Source organism: Mustela putorius, unplaced genomic scaffold, assembly GCF_011764305.1.
Source record: "Mustela putorius furo isolate JIRA1106 unplaced genomic scaffold, ASM1176430v1.1 tig00003909_pilon_pilon_pilon, whole genome shotgun sequence".
Lineage (NCBI taxonomy): Eukaryota > Metazoa > Chordata > Mammalia > Carnivora > Mustelidae > Mustela > Mustela putorius.
The window spans coordinates 27,286,478-27,297,029 of record NW_025422057.1 but is presented as its reverse complement, the minus strand read 5'-3'; the positions used below and the strand labels follow the sequence as shown (position 1 = coordinate 27,297,029).

At 55.6% G+C, this 10,552-nt stretch overlaps 1 long non-coding RNA gene across 1 annotated transcript; it reads left to right on the top strand.

Moving 5' to 3' along the window:
- Positions 1 to 2,711: 2,711 nt before the first annotated feature.
- LOC106005515 lies at positions 2,712 to 4,585 on the top strand. Its single transcript, XR_001178917.2, has 2 exons — positions 2,712 to 3,002; positions 3,117 to 4,585. It is a non-coding gene; the product is annotated as an uncharacterized LOC106005515 (long non-coding RNA).
- Positions 4,586 to 10,552: the final 5,967 nt, after the last annotated feature.

Genomic DNA, 10,552 nt, shown 5'->3' with positions numbered 1-10,552 from the left:
CCCGCTGCTCAGTCTGAGCAAAAGCCTGAGCAAGTAACAGCTGGTGGCCCTCTTTGAGAGGTGGGGAAACCGAGGCCGGGACTCCAACAGGACCGTTAGGCAGGCTGGAGGTGAGGTTGGGAAGGCACTAGGAGACAAGGGCAGTGTCCTAGATCCCTTTTGTTTCCCAGGGAAAGAGTTGTCCCCCAACTAGCTGGTACAAACCCTCGGTGCTTTCAGCTCTGGCCAAGGAAGCTGGGATCCAGAAGGTCCAACTGACCCCAACTCAGGCCTCTTCCCACCCTGGCCATGACTCTGAGTGCTGGGCCGGTAGGTTGGCAGCCCCAGCCCAGGCCAGGGCCCCCGGGCTGGGGCAGATGTTCTAGCTGGCAAACCACCTTTCCTGCTCACTCTCCCAGCTCGACAGTGTCAGTCCACACCTGGGACGGGCTGGGGGCTCCCTGCAGAGACTTGTGGAGACACCATCCCTTGGGCAGAGATGGGGTGTTGCGCGGCAGGGGGGGGTGCTTCCTTGAAATTGATACCTCTCAGCTCTAGCTAATTTTCACATCCTTCAAACTCTGATAACTCTTTCTTCCTTGCTCCAGGGAAAGGAAGGGGGAAGGAGGAACACCATGTGTGTGCTCGTGGGTGCGTGGGGGGGGGGCACGGATACAGACGTGATGGGGGCACCTTTAGGGCTTATTGGGAGTGAGCCAGGACTGAGTCTGCCCTCTGAAATCCTCAGGCCAGGGTAGGCTATAGGGAGTGGAGGCCTCGGAGGGTCGAGGTGAGGAGACAGGGTCCTCTCCACTTTTCTTAGTGAGAACCACTGGGTTAGCGGAGGAGGCCATGGTCCCTAACTTGGTCTAACAGTGTTATCTGTTATTATTGTTATTCTTACTGACAATCTAGGGACCATCTCACCCAGCAGATAATACAACTGTCATTTATTGTGTTCTAAGTATCTCTACGTATAAGCTAAGTGTTTTACATACATCACAACTTTTTTTTTAAATTTTTATTTATTTGACAGAGAGAAATCACAAGTAGGCAGAGAGGCAGGCAGAGAGAGAGAGGGGGCAGGAAGCAGGCTCCCTGCGGAGCAGAGAGCCCGACATGGGACTCGATCCCAGCACCCCGGGATCATGACCTGAGCCGAAGGCAGAGGCCTTAACCCACTGAGCCACCCAGGCACCCCATACATCACAACTTTAATGTTCACAAAAAACTCTATGAAGTAGGTTGTATTTACAGTCCCATTTTACAGATGAAAAATTGAGGTTCAGAGAGGTTTGGAGGCGTGCTTAAGCTGGCATAACCAGGAAATGGTAAAGCCCACACTTGCCACTACCCAGCGCCTCAGTACAGGCTAACTTTACCCAAGCCCCCCCAGTGTACCCCGGGCCCCTTCTCAGTGGGCTGATCCTGGATATCTCCGGCTGAGCTTACCAGGACACTAGATCCCTCTGGGTGTGAGGTGGGTGGGGAGGGTGGCGCTGTTTGTTCAGGGGAGGGGGGGTGCTTGGTGTCAGAGAACACTCATCCAGGGCAAAGAGAAGAATAGGGGCCCCACCCGGGGAGGCTCCCCAGTGCCCTGCCCTGGAGTAACCCCAGGGAGGAGGATTGCCCCCTCCCCAGGCCCCATGGCCTTTTGGGAAAGGAGAGGGTGCTGACTTACCCACATTCCCCCTCCTCCCGACACCTCTCCAGGGCTGGAACAATTGGAGAGGTGCCTCGCTGGGTGTGTGTGGCAGGGAGGGACCCCGACTGGGATGGGTCTGGAGAGAAAGCTCTCCTTCTCTCCCCCGACCCCAGCTGGGGCTGGGCCCAAGGGGGGGTGGGGGAGTGGGTCTGACTGGGCGGCAGCCAGGCCAGCCCCTCTCTCCCAGGCTCCCTGGGACCCATTTCAAGTGGCTGCTTCCAGGCTGGGCCTGCCGAGGGAGGGGGAGCGGGAACAGGGAGCTTGTTTCCAAGCAGAGGTTCAAGGGTCTCCCTTCCTGAGCCCCTGCCCCCTTGCTCAGGGCAGCCATTGATTCTGCCCTGTCAGTCTCAGGCGGCCCCTCCTTCAGCTCCATCCGGGGCTGTGGCTGTGGCTCAGGACAGCATGCCACCCCCACCCCATCCTGAGGCTGTTCTTGTCCTTGGGGTGGGGTTGGATGAAGACCCCTCGCATAGACCCTCCGGGAGCAGAATCCCCGAGTCTTCAGGTTTGGATCATGGGGGTAACAGAGGATTTATTCTGCTGTGATTTCCTTCCACACCCCTGGTTCTCCCTCCTTCTGGTTTAGGCCAGATCCTGGGTCTGGGCGTGGTCTCTAGCCCGTGTGGGAACTCTTGTGGTAGTAGTGTTAGGGGGTGTTCTCTGGCTTCTAGCCCTCTCACCCCATCAAGGCAGGGGTGGGATGAGACTGTCTAGGGCTGTCTTGTAATTCCCGTCACGGTCCCTTGGATCTGCTCTGTGCTGTAGTTCTCTATGTAGGGAGCAGCCCTCATGACCTCTGCCTCCTTCAGAGGGGGGAAAGGTGGGTTGCTGGGGTAGGGAGAGGAGAGGTCATTTAAGACAAATCAGGTAGAATGCCTGTTTCAAATCCTGGCTGTCTCTGTGAGCCTCAGTTTCTTTATCTGTGAAATGGGAAGAATAGTGTGCACTTCCTTGGCTTGTGGTGATGCTCGAGTGATATGTGAGAGTGGGTCTCTCACGGTGTCTGGCACCTTGTAGATTCTGAATAATTATCAAAAGCATCAGCCAGAGCAGGGGAGATCCAGGGGCGTGGTGAAGGTATGGGCTTTAGGAGAGAATGACTCTTCCTCACCCTCAGCCTCCCTTGTCTCCCAGCTCCTGATCCCTCCCTAGGTGACAAGCCCAGGCAGAGAGGCCCTGAACTTGGACGTCACACTCTGAAGAACTCCTGGACAAGACAGGGAGAACATCTGTGTGCTGGACAGGGTTGAGCTGGAAGACTGTGTGTGATTCCATATCCCTGTTTCAAGAAAGGAATTGTTTGGACATTAGCCAGGTGGTGTGTATGTGTGTATGTGTGTGTGCATTTGTGTGCATGTGTGCACATGTATGTGTAGGCTCAATGGCTGGCCTCAGAATTCTTGCTGATTAATCTCTGTCTTCTCGCACCCAGCCCTGGTCCAGAAGCTCCAGGCCTGAATTGGTGTCCAATGGACCTGAGGGGTCAGAATCAGGCCCAGGAAGATGGATTTCCCCGTCCCCTCGGCCCCCACCCAGCAGGGGAGGGAGAAGGCTGCTTCATTATGTTTAATGGGATTATTGGGGAGGGGGGACAGTAGTCATGGGGCATTAGCTGCTAATTGGGTCCATAATAAAGTTAATAAAGCTCTTATGGTCTTTGCCATTAACTGTAATTAAGGGGGTGCTCTGTGGCAGGATGGGGAATATTGGCGGGGAACGGGTACTCAGCTCTCACTGGTAGAAGGAGCCAGAACAGGAGCAGGTGACAGGGAAGTTGGCAGCTATGCCAAGGCTGGGAGCTATACCCATGGCTGGGCTCACCAGCCATGGGTCCTTGGAGAGCTGGAGGGGGTGAGGTGGACAGGAAGGGAAAGGGTCTGCCATGTGCTATGCATAAGAGCAAGAGGGAAATTCTTAACCCCAACCCAGATGTCCACGCCCTTGAGGAGGCTCGGAACACGGGAGAAATGGCACCTCCAAGGAGAGATGGTATGGACCAGCTGGAGCTTTGGGGCCTGACTCTGGCTTGGGTTTGCTGTGGACCTTGGGGAGATTGTATAACCTCTCTCAGCCTCCGTTTCCCAACAAGAGGATAATAATTGCTCCTGTCATTTGCCGAAGCTGGTGTGGAGGGAGGAAACCAGATGAATGACTGTGGAGCTGTTGTTCTTTATCAAGCTTTTATTTATTTGCTTGTGTAATTATGCAAGAAGGACTTTAGGTCTTACTGTGGATGCAGAAGCATAGAGTGGACGTCCCCTTCCCATTTTTCCTCTGCCATCACTTTGATGTCTATCTTTCTAGAGTTTGGGGGATACACTTACATGATATCTATGTACATCGAGAAACATACAGCTTTCTTTTTCTCCTTCCTTCCTTTTCCTCCCTCCGAACCCCCTTCCTCTCTTCCTTCCTTCTCCGTCCTGCTCCTTTTCTTTTTCCTTAAATGGAATGATATTTTTGTACTGGTTGGCAATTTGCTTTTTCCTCTTACATGTGTCTTTGTAGCGTTTGCCTGTCAGTACGAGCAGATCAGGTTCATTTTCGGATGGCTGCTCGCTATTCCACAGTTTGGATAAACCATTACTTATTTCAATGCTGAACCTATCGGTGAGCGTGTAAGTTGTTTCCACCGTATGACATTTAAACAACGGACCATCCTTGGATCACCTTTGTGTACTTGCTTATTTCTGTAGACTGGATTTCTGGAAATGGAATAGTGGGCCCCAGGATATATTTTATTTAAATTTGTGGTATCATGAACTTGTTCGTTTTTGAAAGGTCAAATATGTACGAAGGTCAAAAAAATCATGAAGTACAAAGGATTGTCACTCTTGCCCTCAGTACCCCCACTGTTCCTTCTTAAAGATTTAAAAATACACATTTTCAAAAATTGGTGAATGCTCATTTGCCTATTTCCCCCTCTTCCCCACCCTCCCCAAATGGTGGTGCATTCTAGACTCTGTTCTGCACCTTCCTTTTTATCTGCACGTTGCTACCCTCATAGGTGAAGATCATTAATGATGGGAACATGTAGATACTCTTTTGAATGGCTGCATAGTATTCCACTGTATGGCTGTGGTTTCATTATTTAGCTAGTCCTCTAGATAGATACTTAGCATGTTTGCAGTCTTTAACTCTTACAATGTGACCATAAATACTCATGATATACATCTGTCTGAGCACAAGTGTGGGACTTCATAGACAAATTCCTAGATGTGGAACTGTGGGGTCAAATGACCTGCTCACAGAAAATGTCTGATAGATATTCAGATCGCAAAAACCAACCTACTCCCATTCCTACACCTATGTGTGTGCTGCCAGCCAAGCCCTCGGCCGCAGCCACATCACTTGTGCCCCTGAGCACTCGGGCACACTCATGGGCAAGGGTTCTTCAGGTAGCTCCTGAGATCGAGGAGTCCCAAGGAGAGTGCAGCTTTCCCCGGGAGAGGCTGGGCAGGAGGGGGAAAGGCGGGAAAGAGAACTGGGTAAACACAGCAGTTGTCAGAGGGGAGGAAGACTTACAGCCGGGGTCAGGGGTTAATGCAGATGGAGCTACCGGACACACTACACAGAGCAAACAAAACAAGTTGGGGCGGGAGGGGCTGGTCCTGGGAGGAGGGGGGTGCACCAGCCCGCCTGGACTTGGCGGTTCCCTGGGCAGCTGCTATCAGGGGTTCGGGCTCCAGGCTGCTAACCTGTAGCTAGCCACTGGGCTCTGAGGCCCTGGGGGCAGCTGGCCCCTTCCATAAAGCCTCCCCAGCCCAGAGCCATCAGGGTGGGCCCACTGAGCAGCCCTGCCCGCTTCCAGGGCCTCTGGGTGGGGGGATGGTAATCCCCCTGGAGCCCCGTCTGGGAGGCTTTGTGAGGTATTAGACATGAGCCAGGCGGCTGGCCCTGGAGCCAGGCACAGCTTTTAGAGCATTCCTGGGCATTAAGTCTCCCTGCCCGGCCCAGCCTTGCCCTTACCCCTCAGAGCCCCGGGGCCTTCTCTGCCTCGGCCACTCCTGGCCTAATTACAGGCGTCAGTGTCGGGGTCAGCAGGGGGGTTAATTTGGGGCTTGTCCTGGGGCGGCCAGGGCGCATTAATGGAGTCCCAGGGAGTCCGGGGGATGAGCCAGGCAAACAGGGGATTAGGGGCTGAGGAAGACAGTTGTCCGGGAATGGCGGGTCAGAGGGTTGGTGAGAGAAGCCCAAGCAGGGGGTCAGCTTCAAGGCTGTGTGTTCATGTGCTCAGCATCCAGGCGCTCACGCGGACACAGCAGGTGCGCAGACACGCAGGTGCACACAGCCACGGGCCCAGATGCTTGTCAGAGACCTGGAAAGGCAGACATACAGAATGTCATACCCACACGTTCAACACAGAGACACACAGTGTTAGGACTTGGAACCACTTCCCAGGAAGCTTCAGAGCATGCAAGGAGGGGGGCCGGTGAGCCAGAAACGCTCTCTGAGCCCAGGACGTCTGCCCTGCCAACACCAGCCTCCTCTGGCGCCCCGTCCCACCCCGCAGGAGGGTGACAGGGTTCCCTCCTTGTCTCACACACCTCCTCCCACCCCAGGCCTGGAGTGCCACCGTGCTAGCCTGGGGGAGACTTACAGCAGGCTCCCAGCCAGGCCCCGAGGGAGGGAGTTCTTCCTCCACATCCCTGGTCCTCCAGGGGGTCCCCAGAGCCCAGCTGTCAGCTCAGCCCCCAGCAGACCCCCCGACACCCACCCTGTGCCTCATGACAAGCCTTGGGTTCTGAGGGGACGTAGGGCCACAGTGCACAGAGGTCACTGGAGAGGAGGAGGAGGAGGACTAGGAGGAAGAGGAAGAAGGAGCTGATAGGAGCCAGGGCAGGGAGGGGTTGGGCAGGGGGAAATCATTTAACCCCGAAGCCGCCACTGGTCTTTGGACACGCCCCCCCACCCGCCCCGGCACTGACAGGGGCCAGCTGGAGCTGGCCAGGGATGAGAGGCCCAAGTGTGGGAATGCAGGGAGGGGGCCTCCCAGGGCTTCCTGGGTCAGCTGGGAGGAGGGCACCCAGAAACTTCTTCCCCAGCCGTCCCCCCTGCCACCATTCCTGCCTGGGACACGAAGACAGGCCATGGTTCTCTGGCCCTGTTGCTGACACGGAACTTTTTCTAGCAGTAACCCCCACTGGCTGGCGGCTGTTAGTTCACTCCTGGTGCTGTGGAGGAAGAAGGGGGACCCAGAAACCTAACTCTTGACTCTGGAAGGGTCAGATTTTCCCAAGGATGCTTCCTTCCATCTGTGCCCCCTTCCCAGGGCACCCCCTGGGAATTAGAGGTGATCCCAGGGACAAAGTGATTGCTGTTACAGAAGGAAGCACCTTTCTGTCCCACTAACGTAACCTTTTCATCAGTAAAGGTGTCCACAGGGCTGGGCTGCCACCTGTTGTCACCTCAGCCTTGGTCCTAGGCATCAACTACTCTGTCCCTGGTTTGCTTGTCTCCCCTATGCCATCCCCAGGACCCCCCACATACTCTAGGTCCATAATTGAATATAAAGGCCCAGAAGCCAGTGCAAACAGCAGCATTAATCACCAGCAACCTGGCAGCCTCCTGCCATAGATCTTTCTCACACGTAAAATAGCTCATGTTAATCATTGCCACTGATTTATTGTCTCCTCTGCCTTGTACATAAATTATTCATCATTGCTGGGGCTCATGGAGGAATCCTGTAATGAGGACTTCCATCCTTCTACCTGGATCTGTGGGGCGGATCTTCAGACCTCTAGGTCCTTGTGGCAGCTCTACAGGCCTGTGGGCTTTCACTGGTCTGGCCCAGGCAAGGAACCCCCAGCAAAGGGGTTGAGGGGATGGTGGGGAGCGGGGCCCCGTCTACGAGGTTCTGCTCCACCTGACAACACACAAGGGAACTTCTCAGCTCTGGGAAACAGAGCTACAAACTGCTCTGGTTCTGGACGGGAGAAACGGGGCAGGAGAGGCTGTGGGTGGTCCCTGGGCTTCCTAAGGCAGCCAAGAGTGCAGCAAAGGGAGCCTTTACCTGGAGGTTTGGGCACAACACCCGAGCGCCTCTGCTGTCAATCAAGCCCAGCTCTTGGGAGTTCCCCGTCCCAGGAAGCAGGATGTGGGCGTGTTCACTGGGCTGGGAGACTGGCCTCCCCCAGGGCCCTGTCCCTCTGGGGCCCTTGTCTCTCTGTGGTCTCCTGCCACACCTCTGAGAAGGCCAAAGCCCCAGGGAGGTGGTGACAGCAGTTCTGGCAATGTCCACCAGATGGCAGACCTCAAACCCAGGACCGCAGCTCTGCAGGAAGTGCCTTCGGAAAGCTGGGCTCTCCAGGAGTGTGTGTGTGTGTGTGTGTGTGTGTGTTTTGGGGGTGAGGGTGGCTAGCTGGAGAGCTGGAGATGGGGGAGTCCTGCTGAGGGAAAGAGCCCTTTGCCTCAGTGGGACCAAAAGATGGTACCCATCTCACACATGAGACCGCTCATGGTGCCGTCCTCAAATGGGGGCATCACAGAAGAGTTGGGGGCCTGGAAGGTGGTTGTGAGCAACAGGATCTGAGTTGAGGAGGATGCGGCCCGTTCCATTTTCACCGCCCAGGTCAAGCCCCCCTGAAATGTAGTCCACTGTCAAGGCTCTTCTTCCCAGGCTTCAAGCCCATCACTTCCCACTCCCGTCTTGGCTGGGAGACCCTTGACAGCAGCCAAGACAGGAGCTACTGGTGTAACAGGGTCAGTGGGTCCAGCAAAGCCCACCCCTCAGCATCTGGACTGCTCACTGTCCCTGCAGACCGATCGATCGTTCAGACACACAGTCTTGTGAGCTGTGCGGACCCTTTCCATTCAAGGATCCCTGTCCCCCCATGGACCCACTCCTTGCTTCCTCCTCCATGTTAGTGGTGAGGCACCTGGAGACACAAATGGGTCCTAAGATTCAGGAGACTTGTGGCTTCAACCTAGCTAACCAGCCGCTTCTCCTGGAGACGTAGGGCTCTGGCCCTTTAAATGCCTTGAGCCCCAAGGGTGGAGCTGGCAGAACAAGGCCCTGAAGGCCAGCCAGGGCTCCTTTTGCCCAGCTGCCTCAGTTGGAGTCCTAGGAAAACAACTGCACCTCTGTCTCCTTGGCAGGTCATGCCTAGGTGTCCTTGCTGTAAGCTCCTCCCTACCAGCTCTCCACAGGGCATTAGCCAGGATCCTGGAGGGCCCCTCCTGGCTCCAGGACTTTTGTGTCCTGATGGGAAGTCCCAGCGCCAGGCAGGGCCCTATCTCCTGCTGCCAGGTTCCCGGAAGGCAAGGCCAGGATGTCCCCATCAGTGAAGACCAGTGGTTTTCCCAGTGGGTCTCCTGGGCTGCAGCCTGTGTGGATGGGCTCTGGGATCGGCACTGTTACCTGTCCACCATCTGTGCAGCCCACTTCCTCGGAGGCTGGGGAAAGCCTGCGCTAGCCCCGAACTTTCCTGAGGGCCACTACAGACCAGAGCCGGGTGGGGCTGGGGAGGTTTTCGTAGCTGGCATCGGAACCCTGACTTCTCTGCAGCAGAGGCCCGTGGTTGGCCTCCTCTCTGTTTTTCCACCTGGGCCCTCTCCCTTCCCCACCCGCTCTTCCACACCCAGCTTGCCTGGCTTCCTCGGGCCACTGTCTTTATGTCTGTCTTCACATAGGTTCCAGGGCTGCCCCAGCCTAGCTTGTTTATCCTTCGGGGGTCCGAGTGGGTGTTTTGACTCAATTATGTTCTGACCACAGTCACCGCAGATACAAAAACAAATGTCCTGGGCGTCAGAGGTGCGGGAGGCTCAGACAGGCTGGTGCCAGGGGGCCTGATAAAGGGGGATCCGCTTGGGCTTGGAGGTGATGAGAGCTGCTCCTAGTGATGGGGCTCTGGGGAGCAGGGGCTCCTGGGTAATTGGCCTCCTCAGCTAGGCCCAGACCACAGAGAGGGCAGTTTTGGCCTCTGCACTATCCCAGCCCATCTCAACTTCCCTTTGGTCTCATTCAACAGAGGCCTGGGGGCACCTTGGAAAGGTCTTGCCTGTCCCCAGCTCCCGCCTAAATCTGGCCTTACCTCCTGAAGATGTAGATCTTGATCCCTCCACTCAGGCCAACCCAGCGAGACCTTTTATCCCCTACCAGACCCAAGGTCAATGTCTGGGGTGGAAGTAAAGGTCAGGGATTCCAGCCCCAGCTCTGCTGGATTCTCCCTGTGACTTGGATTGGGATCATGTGCCTCAGTTTCCCGTCTCAAGGTCAATTAGCAGTAAATGCTTGCCAGTCTGACTCTTCAGGAAGGAAAACAGTCTTGACCCTGCAAGCCTCCCTGGGGTGCCCGGAGAAAGCAGTGAGGTTTCTCAGGGAGCCCTGGTGAACAGGATATGGGGCTGACTCGGGGTGCCGGCAACAGATAGCAAAGAGAATGGGGGCACTGCTGTTAGGTGGACCCTGGTTTCCATCTAGAGTTTCCGAGGGATAGGAACCTGGCATTGAAGACTAGGGAAGGGCCCCCAGCTTCCATTTGCCTCTGTGATAGGGCAGAAACTGCCCTCTGAACCAGGGGACACAGCCGAGGACAGGCTCAGCGCCCTGATCAGCTGTGTCTGTCCCCCACTGGAAGAAGCCCCCTTGCTCACTGCTGTCCTCTCTAACTTCTGCCCCAGGACCTGCTTTTACCCCCACACTGGCCCTTCTGCTCCGTCCTAGAAAGGCCACCACGGCCCATCTGTCCATTGGCTGAGCTCTGCAGTGGGCCATACCTGGGAGCATTCTTCATAATGATGGAAAAAATTCATTGATGATAATGGCAACGACGACGAAAAACTGCCCCTATTAGTTGAATACTTTCCACGTGTTGTGCCAGATGCCTTTGCAGACCCATCTTCCTACCAGTGTGGCTCGGTGGGCCT